General features: G+C 50.9%; 2 protein-coding genes and 1 pseudogene across 2 annotated transcripts in view; 1 reads left to right on the top strand and 2 right to left on the bottom strand.

The window, feature by feature from the left end:
* Positions 1 to 20,019, bottom strand: part of LOC140680909 (uncharacterized) — a 692,735-nt gene that overhangs the window by 36,351 nt on the left and 636,365 nt on the right. The window lies entirely within an intron of this gene.
* The window catches only part of LOC100226816 (uncharacterized), a 1,189,242-nt gene that overhangs the window by 1,038,117 nt on the left and 131,106 nt on the right, over positions 1 to 20,019 (top strand). The gene's annotated exons all lie outside the window — the stretch shown is intronic.
* On the bottom strand, positions 274 to 1,292 carry LOC140680886 (olfactory receptor 14C36-like; annotated as a pseudogene).

The raw sequence follows: 20,019 nt of genomic DNA, 5'->3' as shown, positions 1-20,019 counted from the left end.
AGAGAAGGCAACAAAAGGGCATCTCTGCAGAAAACTTTGCTGGGACATCCTTTAGTTCCTTTAAAGCCACTGAGAGTGCAGCCCCTCATTGACACAGTCTGTAGCCGCAGGGAAGGTGGAGTGAAACAAAGTGAGAAATGGCACAAGCAATGACATTTTGTGAGGACAATATTAAATGTGTATTACAAAGAAAAAGAACCTCCAAAATGAAACCAAAAAGAAGTATCAAAGATGATGTTTATTGCAAGTGATTTGCAGAAATTGGCCAGCAGTTTAATGTTTCCAAAACCATCCAGTCATCAGTCTCCACACTGCAGCCTTGAGCTCCTGGTTCCTCAGGCTGTAGATGAGGGGGTTCAGGGCTGGAGGCACCACCGAGTACAGAACTGACAGGGCCAGATCCAGGGAAGGGGAGGACATCGAGGGGGGCTTCAGGTAGGCAAATATTACAGTGCTGACAAACAGGGAGACCACAACCAGGTGAGGGAGGCAGGTGGAAAATGCTTTGTGCCGTCCCTGCTCAGAGGGGATCCTCAGCACAGCTCTGAAGATCTGCACATAGGAGAAAACAATGAATACAAAACAGCCAAGTCCTAAACAGGCAGTAACTGCAATGAGCCCAAGTTCCCTGTGATAGGATTTGGAGCAAGAGAGCTTGAGGATCTGTGGGATTTCACAGAAGAACTGGCCCAGGGCATTGCCATGGCACAGGGGCAGGGAAAATGTACTGGCTGTGTGCATGAGAGCATTGAGAAAGGCACTGGCCCAGGCAGCTGCTGCCATGTGGGCACAAGCTCTGCTGCCCAGGAGGGTCCCATAGTGCAGGGGTTTGCAGATGGACACGTAGCGGTCGTAGCACATGATGGTCAGGAGATAGAGCTCTGCTGAGATGAAGATGACAAAGAAAAAGAGCTGTGCAGCACATCCTGTGTAGGAGATGGTGCTGGTGTCCCAGAGGGAATTGTGCATGGCTTTGGGGACAGTGGTGCAGATGGAGCCCAGGTCGCTGAGGGCCAGGTTGAGCAGGAAGAAGAACATGGGCGTGTGCAGGTGGTGGCCGCAGGCTACGGCGCTGATGATGAGGCCGTTGCCCAGGAGGGCAGCCAGGGAGATGCCCAGGAAGAGGCAGAAGTGCAGGAGCTGCAGCTGCTGCGTGTCTGCCAGTGCCAGCAGGAGGAAGTGGCTGATGGAGCTGCTGTTGGACATTTGCTGTGGCTGCACAAGGGCACCTGTTCATGGAGAAAGGACAGTGAAGAATTAGAGGAGATACCTGTAACCAAAATAAAAGCCATTTCCCATACACCTTCCTGTGGAATGCACATGGACAGCCTTTTGTGTTCAAGAGTTCTAGGGTTTTCTCTTTAAGCTCCCCCCATGTCTCTCCTGCTATTCTTGACTCTCCTCAGATAAAATAGAACAAGTTCTGTGAAGCTAAGTGATGAGAGGAGAGTGAGGGGTCTGTCATTCTGACCTGTTCAGAGTTTCTCTGGGCTTTAACCTTTCTCAGGTGGAGGATGATCAGCTTCTCAGACTTTCCCTAAAATGTCACCAGGTACTGCTGAGACAGATGGATCCACCACTGCCCAGCTCCACATTTGGAGCCAAGGACTCACGTTGCTCATTTCACCAACCCAGCAGCGTTTTCAGTGTCAGAACACCTCTGCATTTCCCCATGAATCCTATAACTCAGAGATGCTCTAGGACAGGTTTGCACCCTGCATTGAAGCTCCCAGCTCTGACTGAAATCTCTGGGAGACTTCCAAGTGTCCTTCTGATGGCACTGGATGAAGGGAGATGCAGCTCCTTCCCTGGCTGCACTGCCAGCATTGCCCAGAGCCGGGCACTGGGGACAGCTGTGTCACCCTGAGCCAGCTGTGCCCCCTGCCAGAGCCCCCCGTGCCGGGCAGCTGCTCCCAGCCCTGTGCTCTGCAGAGGGAACTGGGCCCGGGGCTGCAGAGCTGCCCCACGGCTCTGCTGCAGCTCTGCCTGCACAGGAGGGGCTGCACGCCTTGGAGCCCCGGCCCTGAGGGCAGAGGCTTGGCTGGGGCACAGGAGCAAGGGGGCTTGTGCAGAGGGAGGGGCTGCACTGGAGGGGCTCCTCTGGCCATCTCTAAACTCTCCCTGCCAGAGCATTTCTGGGTTTTGTTTTCTCTCCTTCTCTGATCTTCTCTCTGCTTCCTGGAGATTTTCCTCCTGCAAGTGTTTCCCTGTGCCTGATCCCTCCCTGCCAGCACTCCCAGACCCCGAATCTCTGTGCACTCTCCTTGGCCTGACAGAACCCTGCCTGTTTGCTGGGCACTGGCTGGGGGCAGGTTCTGTTTGCAGCTTGCAGCAAGGACAGCTCAGACTGAGCCTGATGGCTCCAGCAAAGGTGATGCTGCTGCTGTCCACTGGCAGAGTGGCTGAAAGCACATTAGGGATCTCCTGTGAACCTATTGATCACTAAAATAACAGTTTGGATATCTCATGCACTTGTCAAAATTCATAAACCACCATTAATATTTACCCCCTTCCCTGTCACTCTCCAATAATAGGAAACTGAATAAAAAGTCTTAATAAATTTCCTCCTTTTTGTCAAAATCGTTGTCTTGGAAAAATTCTATGACTGATCAGAACCTCTCAGCATCTCAGAGCTTTATGAGCATTTCACCTGCCCAGCACCAGAAATACTCAGAGTTGTACTCACAGGGTCTGTGGGCATTGGGATGTTCCAGCTTTAGGAGATCTCTCCAGGAGCTGCAGCTGCATTGTCCTGCAGCCAGAGGTTCCTGTGCCAAGGGCTGGCAGTGATTCTGCCCCAGGCACTTCTCAGCCCCTTCCCAGCCCTGACTGATTGAAGCTCTCTGTGCCTCTGTGCTGTGCCCGGGCTGGCTGCAGGCAGTGCCCCAGCCCTGCTGGGCTGGGAGAAGAGCTGCTCAGCAAGAGAAATGTGCTTTTGAAGCTCTGCTTGGTTACCAGGATCACCCTCTGTGCCAGGAGCCCGGCCCAGCTCAGCAGCACAGACACAGCACAAGGACTTTAATGACCCTCTGGGGCTTTGTGCTCAGGCCCTGAACATCAGGCCCTGAGAGGGAGCTGCACAAACCCCTCCAGAACTCCAAGTCACAATCCAACTCCAAAGTTTCTTGGACTTTTAATGGGTCCCACTGAGGGACATGACTGAGAAAGTGTCCCCAGGCCCCAGGCAGAGCAGAGAACTGGAGGCACTGATGACAGGTGGGGACAAAGAGAAGCCAAGTCTTGGTGCCCTGGGGCACAGCAGGGTCTGTGCCACCAAGGGCTGGGAGGAGACACCTTGCCCTGAGGCCCTGGGGCCTCCTGGCACAGCCCCAGCCAGGCTGGGCACTGTCAGCCCCTGGTCCTGCCCTCAGCATCCCCCCCTAGCCCACATCCCAGTGGCCTCAAGGATCTGCTGGAAGGAGTCCCTGGGGAGCCTTGGTCAGGAATGGCCCTGGGGGCTCCTTCATGCTCCCAGGGACAGCAGGTTTTTCAAAGGACTTTTGGCTTCGCTTTTGCCTTGGAGTCTCTGAGAGCTTATTGCAATACTGGCTTCCAATTATCTGGTGTAATTAGTCCCTGGAGAGGCTTTGTCAGGAACAACACTCAGTGGGGCTCATTAATGCTTCAAGGTACTTCAGTTCTTTTAAGGTACTTGGTGTTTCCCTTTTAAACCAGACTCTGTGTGAGGTTTGTGCAATCATGGCCCCAATTATCTGCTTTAATGAGTCCCTTGAGAGCTTTGTACTGACACTCAGTGGGGCTCATTAATGCTTTAAGATACTCAAAGTTTTTAAGGTACTTTGGATTCTCCTTTCCACACTGAGTGTATCTGAGAGGTTTTTGTGCCATCCTGGCCTCCAATGCTCTCCTCCAAGGAGTCTATGAGGAGCCTGTGTTGGGGATGGACCTTGGTGGGTCCCATTAACACCTCGAGACACTTTTGGTGTTTTCTCTTGACTTTGACTCCTGGAAAGGTTTGTGCAATCTCCTCTCAGGCCCTGAGGTTCCAGGGCTCAGCTCCAAATGCACCTCAGGGCTCATTAGGATCAAGCAAGTCCTGACAAACCATGGCTCTGCCTTGATTTCCCTCTGCTCTAATGCATTTCATCAGGAAGTTTTCTCTACTTGTTTTGGTTCACCAGTTTGAGATTTCTTGGCCAGTGCATCAATTAGCGTGGTGGGTTCAGTGCTGGCTAATTATCAGTGCACTCACTAGAATATGCTTACTCATTTCCTGCTCTGAGATAGGATTAGGAGCAAGTCAAAGTAGGTTCAGAACTTCAAAATAAAAGTTTAAACTTTTAAAGAAAAGTTTATTAACTGTAACTAAATGAAAGAGTAATAAGAATCAGAACAAAACTTTCAAAACACTTCCCCTCTCCATACAACCTGACAATGTAAAGACACCAAAGCTAACATTTTCTGTCAGTTTGCTTCGGGAGGGAAGTTCCTCTTGATAATGTTATGGAGACTGCTCCACAAGAATACAGTTATCTCATAGCTTTTCATTTCCACAAATAGCAGCGGCCCAGAAAAATCTGTAACTGTCAAATCCCTCCCATATTTTCACAGCAATTCCCAAAACTGTATTTATAGCCCATGTTAACTTAAGGGATATTAGTTTAAAGATGAGCTTTTTAGTGGCAAAGTTCTCTTCATCTATTTCTGAAATCATCTTAATCTGTGGGAACAGAGGTCTTCTTCTCTCCCTGAGGGCACAGGGTCTCATCAGTCTTTCTTTTCAAACTTCTCATGGGATCACAGCTATTGCAATATTTGCTTGCTTTAACATGGAGGTCTTTGCTGAACAAGTCATCTCCCCATTCTTTTCAAAGTGTTATAGGGAAAAAGAGAATCTGATGTATCAATGACATCCTTCTCCATAGCTTTACCAGAGGATTTCAGCCCCAAGATCAAGGCATCTCCTCATCCCTCCCATCTGGGACTCAGCTTCCTCTTCACTGACCTCGGTGTCTTCATGTTGCTCCTCTGTGTGCCTGCCCTGTGTCCTTTTCTCTCACTGCAGGGAGGATGGCAGCACTGGCAGAGTCAATATCTGCCTGGGGTCTGCAGATGGTTCCGTGAGCCCGGCCGGGCTCGGTCCTTGCGGCCGGAGCTGTTTTCCCATGGAGGTTTCTGCAGCGGCTGCGCTGGGGCTGTGTCAGGCTGGGCCGCGCTGGGGCAGGGCCAGGATCTCAGCAGCCAGGCCAGAAGGCTGAGATGGGGCTGGGCCGGCCTTGGCACCTCTTTGGGGCCAGAGGGGAGAGAGACCCAGCCAGGCTTTCTCATCTTCAACTTGGGTCTGCACTGAGGCGTCTGCAGTTTCCTTAGTGGTTTAACAGATTGTCAGCTCTCAAAGGTAATTACTGATTGTTTTTTTGTCAGACACAGAGGAAACTGCTAGCAGCTTCTCTCAGGACATCACTTCTGTGATGTAAAACCACCACAGCAGCACAGAGCACAGAGCTCCTTTGTCCATATGTAGTGGTCATGTGCCCGAGGCCTCAAAATCCCACCTTGGGAGATATCTGGGCCCTGTCCAAGGTGTTTTAAAATGAAAACATTCAGCTCAGAGTCTAAGAAAATCACTAGAGCAAAGGGCCAGCCTGACCTGTTTGTCCTGGCTACTTTTGCCTGGGAGCAATCGTTGGATACATGGAAATTTAGAGGCCAAACTCTAATTTTGGCCATGGGCCCTGGACATGAAGGCTGGTTCTTTTCCACAGGAATGAAGGAACAGTGTGCCAGTGTTTCCTGGGGGGATGAGAGGTGACTACCAGAGGCCAACCAGAGCTGCCAGATTTTGCTCAGAGAGATACCCTCGCATATAGGAATTTTTTAGGGAGAATACCAGTTTTGGAAATGAGCATCTGAAAAGTGGGACAGTTCTTTTCCATAGCAAGGAAGGCATGGAGCCCCAGTGCTCCAGCAGCTGATGAGAGGCAGCCCTTGGCATTCGAACATCAGCCAGACCTGTCAGGTGGCCCCTGGCAGGCCAAGCCAGCCAGACCTGTTCCATGTTCCCTCAGTTCCATGGGGCCCCTCAGTGTCCCAATGGTCCCTTGCTTCCAGGAGGCCCTGAGGTGTCACAATGCCCCCTTGGTGACACCAGGCCCTGAAGGGTCCCAATGGTCTCCATGGTTCCATCAGGCCCCACAGAGTCATAATGGTCTCTGGGTCCATGAAGCCCCGCGGTGTCACCACGGCCCCTTGGTTCCATGGGCTCCAGTGGTGCCACAATGATCCCCTTGGTTCCATGAGGTGCCCACAGTGTCACAGTGATCTCCATGGGAAGGAAAGAACCGAGCTTCAGTGTGGCAGGGGGCAGCCAGGGTTGATGGTACTGGCAGATTTTGTCTGGGAGCAACCGTTGGATATAGGGAATTTTAGAGGTGGAATCCCAATTTGAGACATGGACACCCGGAGTTGAATGATGCTTTTTTCCAAAGGAAGGAAAGCACAGAACACCAGTGTTTCAGGGGCAGATGAAAGGCTGCCATCAGAGGTCTACGCCAACCAGACCTCTTTGCCCTGGTAGCTTTTGTCTGAAAACAACCTTTGGATATAGAGAATTTGGGAGGTGGAACCCCAATTTTGGCTATTTCTGTGTAGATAAGAAGGAGAGTTCTTTTCCATAGGAAGGAAAGCACAGAGACCATGTGTTTCAAAGGCAGAAGAAGAAAGAGGTGGTTCCTGGAAGGCTCAGCCAACCAGACCTGTTCTTCCTGGCATGTTTTGTAATGGAGGAATTTTTGGATACATGGAATTTGGGAGGAGGAATCTCAGTTTTGACCACGGTCACCTTGAGAAGGACAACTATTTACATTGGTGATCAAGCCCCAGTGTTTCAAAAGCAGATGAGATGCATCTCTCAAGAGGCCAAGGGCAGCCAGACCTGTCTTTCACTTGGGAGCATTCCTTGGATGTATGGAGTTTTGGAGGAGGAATCCCAATTTTGGCCATAGGCCCCTGGAGAAGAAGGACAGTTCTCTCCCACAGGAAGGAAAGCCCAGAGCCCCAGGGCTTCAGGGGCAGATGAGAAGCAGCCCTCGACATGCCAAGGTGGTCAGGTGGTCCCCAGGAGGCCCAGCCAGCCAGACCTGTTCCATGTTCCCTTGGTTCCATGGGACCCCACAGTGTCACAATGGTCTCCTTGGTTCCATGAGGCCCTGGAGTGTCACAATGTTCCCCTTGCTTCTGCAGTGTCACAATGGCCCCGTGCTTCCATGAGGCCTTGCAGTGTCACAATGGCTTCGTGGTTCCACAGAGCCCTGATGTGTCACAATGGCTCCTGGGCTCCGTGTGCCCTCGCTGTGTCACAGCGGCTCCTCTGTGACACTGCGGCTGCACAAGGTCACCATGGACCCTTGCTTCCTTGGGGTCTCTGAGTTTCACATTGGTCTCCTTGATTCCATGAGGCAGCAGAGTGTCACAATGGCCCCTTGGTTCCATGAGGTTCCATGAGGTTCTGTAGTGTCACCGTGGTGTCCTTGGACCTGCATTGTCACAACTGACCTGTGGTAATCACATATCCTCTGAGCAGAGAGAGAGATCTCCCAGGATTTTCCTGGGAAGCTGTGAGAAAGCTCAGAGAAAAGAACGAGAAACAATTCTTATCTTCACTTGCTGCACCTGTTGTTGTGCACATGTGGAATGTGTTATGGAGATTTGTTTATCAAAGGGTGATTTCTAAATTGGCCAATGGTGATGGTGTTTGGATTTCAATTAACCAGTCTGGTCTGTCTGTATCGGACTGTCTGCAAGAGTGATGAGTGTTTCTTAGCAGTATAGTATAGGATAATGTAATAAAAGGATTGATCGGCCTTCTGGAATCATGGAGTCAGTGCTAATTATTACAGGCTGGGGACACCCTGCTACGATAGTTATCTAAGTCAATCTTCCCTTACCTCTGAATGCTGAACAGAATAGGCTTAACAGGCATAGCAGCAACACTAACCACTGTAGACCCAAAGAGCTGGCTGAGGAGTTGGGAGAAAACTTCCCCTGGTGTCATTTTCTCACAGTAGGTACTATTATTAAAGTAATTCCAAACACATACAGTTAGCATGTGTTAGCCTCAAATCTGTGTGCCCACCATCCAGAAGAAATTAAAAATCCATAAATCCCTCACCATATTAACCCATCAAACAAATTAATTATCAGCCAGATTTGCCATAGTTATAGGATGGGAAAAATGTAGCCACAACCATGTGCCACCCAAACCAGGGTAAGCTAGACCACATGGTGACACCTAACAAGGTTTCTATATCCAGTGCAACAACAAAAAAAATCATGTTACTCAAGAATTGTTATTCTTATTTCACCCTGTTTCTCTCAATGCCCTCAGGCTGCACATCGGGTGCCAAAACTGGTCTTGGTTTACAAGACAGGTGTCTGCTAGGGAAGGCAGCAAAAAGCCTCCTGTGGAATGGAGAATGTAAACCCCCTCCCTCCAAATTATTAGAATCATGAAATCAAGGGGCTCTCAGGCAGGCAAAGATATGGGAATAGGAATGTCAGCTCTTTCCTAGTGTGTATAACAAAGCAAACAAGCAGCAGCAGCTGCGGCACGAGCAGCAAACAGAGCAGAGCCCAGTCCCGGCCTTTGGGCCGTGGCGCTTTCCCTGCGGTGCAGTTCCGGGCACAGCCAGCAGGGGCGCTGTGGCTCCCGGGGCAGGGCAGGTGCGCTGACCCCCACGCGGCTGCAGGGGGCGCTCCGGCCGGGCTCGGCAGCGCGGGGCCATGGCGGCTTTGTCCGAAGGGGGAAGGGCTGGAGAGAGGCTTTGCTTCACAAACCCCGGGGCAGCCGGCTCCGGTGCCCCAGCAGGACTCTCAGAAAGCAGTCAGCTCGGTGCCCCAGCAGCACTGGCAAAAAGCAGTCAGCTGGGCTGGCAGGATGTCTCGGCAGGCAGGGGGTGAGGGGCTCCAAGCAGGGCAGGGAGAGCCCAGCTCAGGATCCTGGGCACCCGAGCAGACAGGGATAGGTCTCTCTTTTAGTGGGGCAGGTGTAAATAAGGTCCCAGTTTAGTGGCTGTTCTCACGAGCAGAGGCTCATCCCAGGACAGAAGAAACAGCTCTGGCCCGGGCTCCGGCAGCAGCAGTGGAAACTCCCATCTCCAAGAGCAGCAGCTCCTCCCAAAATAAGGGATCAGCCGATAAACATCAGCCAATGATAAGGAACAAACAGAAAGGAAAAACCCAACCCCCAACACTGGTTTACAATTCCTAATGCTAAGGGAGAGTTGTATAAAGTTTTAATTCCACCTTTATAATTGTTTACATACGAGCTCTTGAAATGTCAGGGGTAGGGATTGGAACCTGCTGCTCCAAGGCTCCTCTCACAAAAAGAGTCTTAGAAAGGCTGGCGGTCCTTGGGGGTATTTGGGGATCTATAGGGGCTATTGGGGGTCCTTTCTGTGCCTCCTGACCTGACAGGAGCTTCTCTAATAAACTTTGCCTAAAGCTCCCAGTCTGCCCATGACAGGAGCCCCTGTGAGTGCCTGTGACATCCCAGCTCTTTGGCAGCCTGGGGACACTTAGAAAGTCCCCATGAAACCCCTCTGAGGGCCTGTCAAAATATCTGAACCTTAATATGCAAACTGTCGGCTCTTAACTGAAAGGTTGGTGGTTCGAGCCCACCCAGGGATGCCATTTATGTCAGAATCTGTGGTATTTAAATGATCCCAAAATTGCAGAAATTTGCTGTCTTTGAGCCCCGCTGCCAAAGAAGAAGTCATAATTCATCTGTGCTGGTTTTCAAGGTTGTTTATTCTTGCTTATCTATAACATGTTCTGTCTGACCTGCAGTAGGCCTTTCTTGTGGGACAGCGTGCAGGGCTCTGCCCCTCAGTGGGAAGTTACAAACATTATATACCAGAAACTACCTGTGCTATATTTACAATAATGTGCCAATACCTATCACCTGTGTTGAACAATGTGTCCCCAGTCTAAACCAACAGAAAAATGCCAACACTGCAGTGAAACATGGAAGGCATGAAGAAGATGAAAAAGGACAGGACACACACGATTTCCTCCATCTTGCCTCCTTTGAACCCCTTACCTAGAATCCTAAAATTCTACTTTTGCACCCGTGTCACACTAATTATTACTCATATCAAACACTCAGAGTGTGTAATTCATCCTGTAAGATTGAAAACTCTTTTCCATGGACAGAGATCACAGGCACTGTCTCTGGGGGCTCTGTACAGGGGAGTTCCTGACCCCTGCCAGGGTCCCAGACCTGCCAGGGCAGCCAGAGGGATGCCCTGGATTACCACAGCAAACCTCATCAGGACCCATTGCTATGGTCAGTTTCCATGGCAACCAGCACCAGCCCCTGTTGCTATTGTCAGTTTCCATGGCAACCAGCACCAGCCCCTGTTGCTATGGTCAGTTTCCATGGCAACCTTCCCCAGCCCCTGTTGCTATGGTCAGTTTCCATGGCAACCTTCCCCAGCCCCTGTTGCTATGGTCAGTCCCTGGGCAGCTCCATGGAGACCCCATGCCAGGGGTGGTTGCCATGGACACCAGCTCAGGCCTGCAGCCAGAGCCCGTTTCCATGGCAACCATTGGCACTCCCATCCCCAGACTCATGGGATCCCAGAACCACAGAACTGGCTGAGCTGGGAGGGACCCATCAGGATCCTCGAGTCCAACTGCTGGTCCTGCACAGGACACCCCAACACTGCCAGCCTGGGCCTGGCAGCGCTGTCCAAATGCTGCTGGAGCTCAGAGAGCCCTGGAGCTGTGACCCTTCCCTGGGGAGCCTGGGCAGTGCCCCAGCAGCCTCTGGGCAAAAACCTTTCCCCGAGATCCAACCTCAGCCTGCCCCGACTCAGCTGCAGCCGCTCCCTCCACTCCTGTCCCTGGGCACCAGAGTGAAGAGGTTCCCTCAGCCCCAGCCAGGGACCCGCTCCCAAGGCTGCTGCCATGGCCACCAGGGCTGGCACCAGCTGGGATGCTCGGTTTCCACAGGCTGGGATTCAGGAATGGGATTCCCCAATTTCCTGCTCCTGCTAAAACCGCGCTGGCTCTCGTTGCCCTCCCACCTTCCACTGAAGGAAAAAAGGGAAAGATCCCAGGCTGGGATAAGAACAATTTACTGGGAACAGCAACGAGATGAGGAACAAGCAGGACTAGAAAAATATTGACAACAGAAGGGATAAGAAAAATTATTTACAGGGGAAATTACATCACCATCAATTGTATCTTCCTGGCCACGCATCTCCTCCTGCCTGGAAAGGACACTCTTCTCAGAGAGAGAGAGAGAGAGAGTCCCTTTCCTGCCCCTGGCAATGACCTGAGGTAGGAGTGAATGTAGTGACAGGGCCATGGCCAGACCATCATGTTCTTCAGTCCCACATAAGGTCATTGGCAGGGGCAGGAGAAGGTACAGGTGTCTTCCCAGCATGGATCACAGGGAACAGGGATCACCAGGGCTCTTCCCAATGTGGGTTCTTCAATGGGGGGTGAAGGTGGAGCGGTGCACGAAGCTCCTCCTGCAGTTGGGGCACTCACAGGGCTTCCCTCACCAGTGGCTCTGTTGGTGTTGGGTCAAGTAAGAGCTCCGGGTGAAGCTCTTCCCACACTGGGGACACTCGTAGGGCCTCTCCCCAGTGTGGATGCGCCGGTGCCTGATGAGGTTGGAGTTTTGTTTGAAGCCCTTCCCACAGTCAGAGCAGAGGAAGGGCCTCTCCTCGGTGTGGACCCGCTCATGCAGGAGGAGACTGTAGCTGCTCTGAAACATCTTCCCACATGTGGGGCACATGTAGGGCCTCTCCCCAGTGTGGATGCGCCGGTGGGTGACAAGAGTGGAGTTTTGCTTGAAGACCTTGCCACAGTCAGGGCAGCGGAAGGGCCTCTCATCTGTGTGAATCCGCTGATGTTCAAGGAGATGGGAGCTGGTGTGAAACCTCTTCTGACACTCGGGACACTCGTAGGGCCTCTCCCCAGTGTGGAACCTCTGGTGGATGATGAGGTCGAAGCTGCAGCTGAAGCCCTTCCCACACTCCCCACACTCGTAGGGCCATTCCCCAGTGTGGATCATCTGATGTCGTTTCAGATTGTTGCTCTGCCTGAAGCTCTTCCCACACTCCAAGCACTTGTAGGGCTTCTCCCCATCGTGAAGCTTCTCAGGGACCACCAGCTCCGAGCTCTGGCTGAAGCTCTGCCCACCTTCCTGACCTAGAGTGGGCCTTTCCTCCTCAGAGCACCCTGGGCTGGGTTTGCAGCCCCTCCTCCTGTGGGATCTCCAGGGCTTTTCCTCCCTGTTGGATTCTTGCGCTGTGGAGTTGCTCAAAACAGCCTCTTCCATGAGGTTCTGCTGCAGGGATTTGTCCTTCCTGGTCTCCATCATCAGCTCCTGCTCTGGGGTAGGAAGGACAAGGAGAGGATGGGATTTGCCTCCGTGCCACAAGGAAGGGTAAGGAGATCCCCCCAGTGCATCCCGTCAGCAGAGCGTCGGCAGCGGGGCTGTCCTGCAGCCGGGGGCCAGGCTGGGCTGGGAGATGGAGCAGGAGAGAGGGGGAAAGGGGCACTGACTTCCTCCTCACCTGCCTCGGTGTCCCAGGGCTCCTTCCTCTTCCTCACAGCCTTCTCCTCCATCTGGCAAAGGGCTGGGGATGGGAAATTCTGTTTTGGGAGGAAAACAAGAGATGAGCACATTCAGTATTGTCCTGGGTGGAAGGCAAACCAGGGAGAGAGTCTAAACCAGAATCACAATTGACTAAGAAAATTAAGATCAAGGCAATTATACAGAAACACTGGCTTAATCGGACAGAGTCAGGATATAACCTGACACCCCGTTGCTCAGGGTGGTGGTAGCAGTCTGATGAAATGGTGGCTGCAGTCCGGCTGGAGTGATGAACGTGATTCTGTCAAAGCAGTGATCCTGTAGAAGGGTCTGGTCTTCCTCTGAAGGTCCAGTGGTGGTTATGGAGCTCTTGTCCTCTGGGAATCCAGTAGGCAAGGTGGTTGTGGTGCTGCATGGGTGAGATTATATCCAGGCAGGAATGCTTGGTTCCTCCCCCTGGGCGGAGCATCCCACAATGGGATGATGTAATTTTATCAGTCCTGCAGTGACACTCAATGGCCCATTAACAGAAGATGGCCCCTGGAGGGCGTTATCAGGGCTGAGCCATGGAAGAGATAAAGAACACTGCCCCACCTGTTGATAACAGTTTATGGAGATGGTGACTGAAAACACTTTTGGTTATATCTGACGCTGTAACCTGAAACAGTGAGGCAATCCCTGCTCGGGGTGGGGGGTGAACACCACCCCCCTTACCCAAACTGGCTCAGGTGTAAAACCCCCACCCTGGGAAGGACACGCACACAGGGGACAATGTCACACTTGCCCAGCCCCAGGGGAGTTCTCTGTCCCTGTCACTCCCTTGCTCTCCCCCCTTTTTTCTTTCTTTCCATCCCTCTCTCTTCCTCACATTTGTTGTTCAATAAAATCCACCTTGGATTTGGTCTTGGTAGCACCTTAATTGGGGCAGAGGCATTTCTCTAACAATTTTATTAACCAGCTTGCAACACTATTTTGCACAGTGAGTTCAGGGCACTGCTGTCTGACCCCAAGTGCCTTTTTGACAACAGTCTGGTTCCCTCCTCTGAGGAGGTTCTGCCTCTTTCTGGAGGAACTCTTGGAAACTTGGATGCAGCTTCCTCTGAGCAACTTTTGGGAGAACTTATGAGGAAAATGGCTGTTGTGGGTGGCCAGTGTAAAGAAAATATATTCCTGTCCTTCCCTGAAAAGTTCGTTAAAGTCACTGGAGGAAAGGGAGCAAATCATACCAGTGAAACTGACCAGGATCAGTCACCCCAAGGTGAGGAACACAAGGCTACTAAAGTCCTACAAGAAGCCCAGCTCAAGTAGCTAAACTCCCGAATAATTAGTGAATTTGCAGGCTTGGGGGCTTTTCCAAATATGAGAATCATTATTTTCTTCGTTCCCTTCACCTTTGTGACAGCTCCACAGAGCTTTCCCTTCCTTTTAATAATCTGTATTGGGCCAAATTTCCATATTTCTTTTTTGGAACCTGCCAGCATCTGAGGTAGAGCTGTGCTGGAAGTGATGGAATTTGGAATTGCCACAGAATTTATTCTGCTGCTGGTTTATTAATGTTTGGGATTTGTTTGTGTTTCCATCACAAGAGACTTGTGGGAAGAGCAAATATTCCTCAAGGCATTTTATGGAGGGTTAAATTTAATTTCTGCTGAGTTTGTTTTGTCTTGTGCCCAGGGGATGCTCAAGGGCTCTCTGGTTTTGGTTTGACCCTAATTTTCTTCTGATTTGTCTTTATCACTTGAAAACACCTGAAAAATGACTAAAAAGAGTATTGATCAGAGATGTCAAAAGTCCCACCATTTAAGAGGTATCTGAGGTAGGATTTATGGTTTGGAAACGTATTCTGGAGGATTTGTGGGTTCTTGGGGGATATCTGGTAGTATTCTCCATATCTTTGCACTCCAAAAGCCAAGGTGGATTGCTCTGTCACCTAAAAATTATTCAATCCCACTGGAAACCCCACATTCTTACCCCAAAATTGCTCAATCCCACCTCAAAATGGCTGGTTCCCACCTCAGTCCCATGCCAAAATTACTCAATTCCACAGCCTCTAGGGTGAGATGGGGTTGGAAGGAGATCGGGAGAAGTGAGATCTAAATTTGAGGTTGTGGGATTAAGATTGTGTGGGTCTGAGTGGTTGTGATTTATTTTGATAGTAAATAAAACTTCCAGAATTATTGATTTCTGTTCCATTCATTTTCTGTCAATTTTGGTTTGCTTTTCAGAGTGCCGCCTTCTCAGCTGATTTTGTTTCTGACCTCCTGCCCCAGACTGAAAAGCAAGATGTGTTCTATTTGCCATCTGTATGGCAGTTGTCCTGTGTTAAGTGGGCAGTTTTTCCTTATCTCTTCCACAATCAGTCCCCCCTCAGGGGAGACATCTGCTGATAATGGGCTATTGAATGTCACTGCATGACTGATAAGAACTGTAACATCCCATTGTGAGATGCTCCGCCCAGATGGAGGAGCCAAGCATTCCTACCTGCATCTAGTCTTGAGATTCTGGCCCACCAACAAAGCTTTTTCTGGGCTGGATTTCTCAGAGGAACAGCTGCCTCTTCCTCTTCAGAAGAAGACACCCTTTTCTACAGGATCACTTCTCCAACAGAATCACACCTGACACTGCAGGAGGACTGCAGCCGCCATTCCAATTGGACTGTGGCCAACACCCTGTCCAACAGAGTGTCTGGTTATTTTTTGACTCTGTCAGTGTTGTTTTCGTTTACTGCATTGTTTATTTTATCTTTTTATTTTCTTCCCTGAGAAAATACTGCTATTCCTGCTCCCATATTTTTACCTGAGAGCCCCCCTTTATTTCAAAATAATAACAATTCAGAAAGAAAGAGTCTACATTTTTCTATTTCAGGAGAGGCTCCTGCCTTCCTTAGCAGACATGTGTCATTCCAAACCAAAACATCTCCTTTCTCTCCTGCCTTCTATTGCCTGCTCTTTTTCTCTCTCAGTGTCTCCTTTGACCCAGGGCAGCTCCCACCTAACACCCTGCCCTGATTTAATTCCCAATCCATGAGCTACGACAACCATGGGTGAAGTTATGAAGGCTGGCAGTGAAATGTCACTGTAGGATCCTGCTGCACTTGGCTTTTGGCTCTTCCATAAAAGCTTTGCCTTCAAGGGCAGGAACATCTTTTCCTGGCTGGGAACTGGAATTCCAGCCCCTGGGAGTGTGTGCCATGGATCCCAGAGGAGCATTCCCGAGGCTCCCAGGGTGCTGCTCCTGCCGTGCCTCCCAAGGAGCTGTGCAGGGCAGGGGACAAGGTGCAGCAGCTGTGTTGGTGCTGCAGTGCCACAACAGCCCCGGGTTCCAGGAGTTTCCGCACTGCCAACAGCCGTTCCTGGGTTCCATGATGCCCTGCTGTGTCCCCATGGATATTTGGTGTCATGAAGTTCTTCAGTGTCACAATGGCCACCTCGCTCCATGAGTTTCCGCAGTGTCCAAATGGCCTCCTTGGATGGGCAGTGTCACCATGGACCATTGGCTCCATGCAGCCCCGCTGGGTCACCATGGACTCCTTGGTTCCATGAGGTTCTGGGGGTGTCTCCATGGTCTCCTTGGATCCACAGTGTCACAATGGACCACTGGATCCACGTGGCCCTGCTGTGTCACCATGGCCCCTTGTTTACGTGGGACCCCAGAGTCACAATTGTCTCCTTGCTTCCACGTCACCCCCTCAGTGCCAAAATGGCCCCTTCGTTCCATGGGGGACACAAAAGATTTATGGAAACATTGAGCAAATCCTGCTTAACACACCTGGGAACACCTGTTTGCATTCCAGAGGGAGGTTAAAGGTGAGGATGGCACCAGCAGCTTCCATCTGAAACAGAGATCCAGGGAAAGGAGTGGGACAGAGAATTCAACTGGGAGACTCAGAGAATTCTGCTTCCAGAGATCATTTCTGGTCACACTGTTCCTTGTAGAAAGGTGACACCATTCCAGGCAGCCTGTGCTGAGCATGTGGCTCCTGAGTGGGGTTTGCTGTTTAGGAAACCTGCTCAGGCTTTTCCATTCTCTCCTTCCCAAGAGGAAAACTTCTCCTGGGCCTGTGTGCAGGCAGAGCCCTGAGGAGAGCAGGTGGGACACGGTGCAATGGGCTGGGACATGGAGCTGCAGAGCTCAGGGACAAGGTTCTGCTGCAGGGCACAGGGATGTCAGTGCCCGGTGGGCGATGTCAGACATGGTGAGGCTGGGGGTGAGGAGCAGCTTGTCCACACAGGGTCAGCCGTCAGGGGCTCATTCTTCTACATGCCCAGACCTCCTAAGGAGACCTTCAGTGTCAAGATCACCTGGGGAATGCTTCTATCAGCTCTTCTCTGAACTGGAAAATAAGAGAATACTCACTTGATTAAAGAAAAAATGTCATGAGGTGCACTTGGAAATCTTCCTCCTTAATTGAACTCTAAACTGACTCCAATCAGGTGCACAAGCCCTGGAGACTTGCAGACAATTGAATGAAGACAAAGCGTCCCTAAGGGCTTCCTTTTCTTTAATGATCCCCATGGAGGATTTGGGGTGAAGTCCAGAACCCTCAGGCACTGAGAGAAGGGTGAGGAAGCTGCTCAAGGAGTCAGGAGCAAAACTCCGAGTCCCTTGGGCCCCACTGAGGGCAGGGACTGCCAAAGGCTCCCCAAGGACTGGTGAGAGCAGATCCTTGAGGCCAGGATTGCAGGGAGCCCAAGGCTCAGAGCAGGGAACTGCAATGCTGAGCAAGGCCTGGGCTGGCTGGGGGAAGCAGAAAGGCCAAGCCCTGAGCCCAGCCTGGCACAGCAGGGCCTGTCCCTCACGGGTGGCTCGGGGCTGTTTGTGGGGCAGGGGGATGTGAGGGGCAGCAAGGACAAATGTCACAAACCTGTGTGACACTCCAGATCCTCATGGAACCAAGGGGCCATTGTGACACTGTGCTGCCTCGTGGGATCAAGGAGACCATTGTGAACTCAGAGACCCCAAGGAACCAAGGGTCCACAGTGACCTTATGCAGCCGCAGTGTCACAGAGGAGCCGCTGTGACACAGCGAGGGCACACGGAGCCGAGGGGCCATCGTGACACATCAGGGCTCTGTGGAACCACGAAGCCATTGTGACATTGCAAGGCCTCATGGAAGCACGGGGCCATTGTGGCACTGCAGAAGCAAGGGGAACATTGTGACACTCCAGGGCCTGATGGAACCAAGGAGACCATTGTGACACTGTGGGGTCCCATGAAACCAAGGGAACATGGAACAGGTCTGGCTAGCTGGGGCTCCTGGGGACCACCTGACAGGTCTGGCTGACCTTGGCATGTCAAGGGATACTTCTCATCTGTGCCGAAAGCACTGGGGATCTGGGCTTTCCTTCCTATGGGAAAGAACTTTCCAGCTTCTCCTAGTGCCCATGGCTGAGATTGGGGTTCTACCTCCAAAATTCCCTATATCCAAAGGCTGGTCCCAGAAAAATCTGCCATTACTGACAATTCTGGCAGGCCTTGGCCTAGTGAGGCTCTCATCTGCCTTCCAAGCACTGGGGCTCTGGGCTTTCCTTCCTATGGAAAAGAACTGTCGTTCTTGTCCAGGTGCCTATGGCCAGAATTGGGGTTCCACCTCCAACATTGCCTGTTGTGACAGACTGGAGGAGATTGTTGGCTGGAAACATTTTGTGTGTTGGGAAGGAAGGGGCAGGTCCAGCCTTGCCCTGCCCTGGAACCCCAGCACTGCCCTGCCTGGGAACCCCAATCCCCCCAGAGCCTCTATCCCAGCCCAGCAGTGTCTGCCAGGCCCTGGCACAGCACAGGCAATGCTCCACAGCCACCTCTGGAGCCCCATCCCAGCTCTGGAGTGACCAAATGACCCCAAGTTCCAGCTGGGGAAGGGCCCAGGAAGATCAAGGGGTATTTAAGGCTGACCACAAGGCAAGCACACCTCTTGACCCTATCTCCTCTTGGAATTTCCATCTGAACCCCACTGGAATCCAGGAGCTGGTAGCTGTGTGCGTGCTTCCCTAAGTCTTATTTTTCCTCTCTTTCTGTGTCTACTTCTTCTATTTCTGTCCTCTTGCAAATTTTGAGTAACTTAAAATTGAACAGGCGTAGTGTTTGTGAAGTTGAATGGGCCAAGGTAATGCTTTGAGAAGTGTTTTCTGTAGATTGAATATCAAATTAAATCTTTTGCCAAAGTTTCTCTGATTTCCTAAAGTTCCCAGCAAAAGCTGTTGTGTTGTTTTGAGTTCCTGAGAATCTCTTGTTGGTATTTCTCCAGGGAGTCCAACTCAGAGGACACAAACAATTGTCAGTCCTTTTAAATGTCTCCTTAAGAGAGTTGTTTGGGGGATAGGGGTCAGGGCTTGTGTGTCCTGCTGGGCACAGCCCAGGCAGGGCTTTCACAGCCCCATCCCACACTCCAGTTCCCAGCTGGAGCCGCTGGTGCCTCTGAGTTCTGCTGCCCCAGCCCCAGGGACGCTCTCCTTGTCTGCCCATTCCCCCAGGGTCTCTGGGCAGGGATGGCCTCAGTGGGGGCTGCTGACATCCTCAGCAACTTGGAGGCTGCTGCTGAATTTTACTGCTCCAAAGGCTTCTTCAGCCTTCAGCTCCTCAGTGCAGGAATTCAGTGCCCCAGGGCTTATTAACATTCAGAACACCTTAACAAACCAAGCCTCTGGAAACAATTTGATCTAAGTTTTCAAATCTTTTGTGGTTAAGTAGAATTCAGAAGTGTATTTGAAGTATATTATATGTAGCAAGACAGTGAAAAAATATTTCCTAGGTCCTATTTAGGTTTTTTTCCCCTGTTAATTCACTGATATGTGCAATCTCCAATTGGCACTGAATCCAAGCACCTCCTCATGCAGTTTGAATAGATATGAAAATCAGATGTGGGGGTCAGAGGCTGCCTGGGGCACAGGGACCATGAAATTATCAAGTTTTCAATGATCTGTGAAAGAAGGAGGAGCAGCAACAAAACATCCACACTGGAATTAGGAAGGGCAGCCTGTGGCCTATTTAGGATGCAGATGTGGGGAGTTCTGAAATAGGCATTGATTTTTTTAAGGGAAACAGCCCTTAAAAAAAAAAAAAAAGGGGTGCAGGAAGGATGGGCACATTTCAGGAAAGTAATCTTAAGGGGGAAGGAACAGCCTGTCCCAGTGTGGCAAAAGATGAGGTGGTGAGGAAAATGACTGCCTTGATTGCCCATGGAACTTTTGTAGGAACTCAGGAAAGAAGAAGGTGCATTAACTTTGGACAGAAGGTCAGTCAACTTAGCAAGTGCTCAAGGATGTTGTTTAGGTCATGCAGAAAAAAAGGAAAGAGGTGAAATCTCAATTAGAGATTAACCTGGCCACTTGTGTGAATAAGAGTAGAAAATATTTCTATAAATAAATTAATAGCAAAATGTGGTATAAGGAGAACCTCTACTCTTTATTGGATCCAGTGGAAAATATAGTAACTAAACATAAAGAAAAGGT

This window comes from Taeniopygia guttata, chromosome 30 (genome assembly GCF_048771995.1).
Source record: "Taeniopygia guttata chromosome 30, bTaeGut7.mat, whole genome shotgun sequence".
Lineage (NCBI taxonomy): Eukaryota > Metazoa > Chordata > Aves > Passeriformes > Estrildidae > Taeniopygia > Taeniopygia guttata.
Note: the sequence above shows the minus strand (reverse complement) of the source record. Positions and strands in the feature narration are given on the sequence as shown.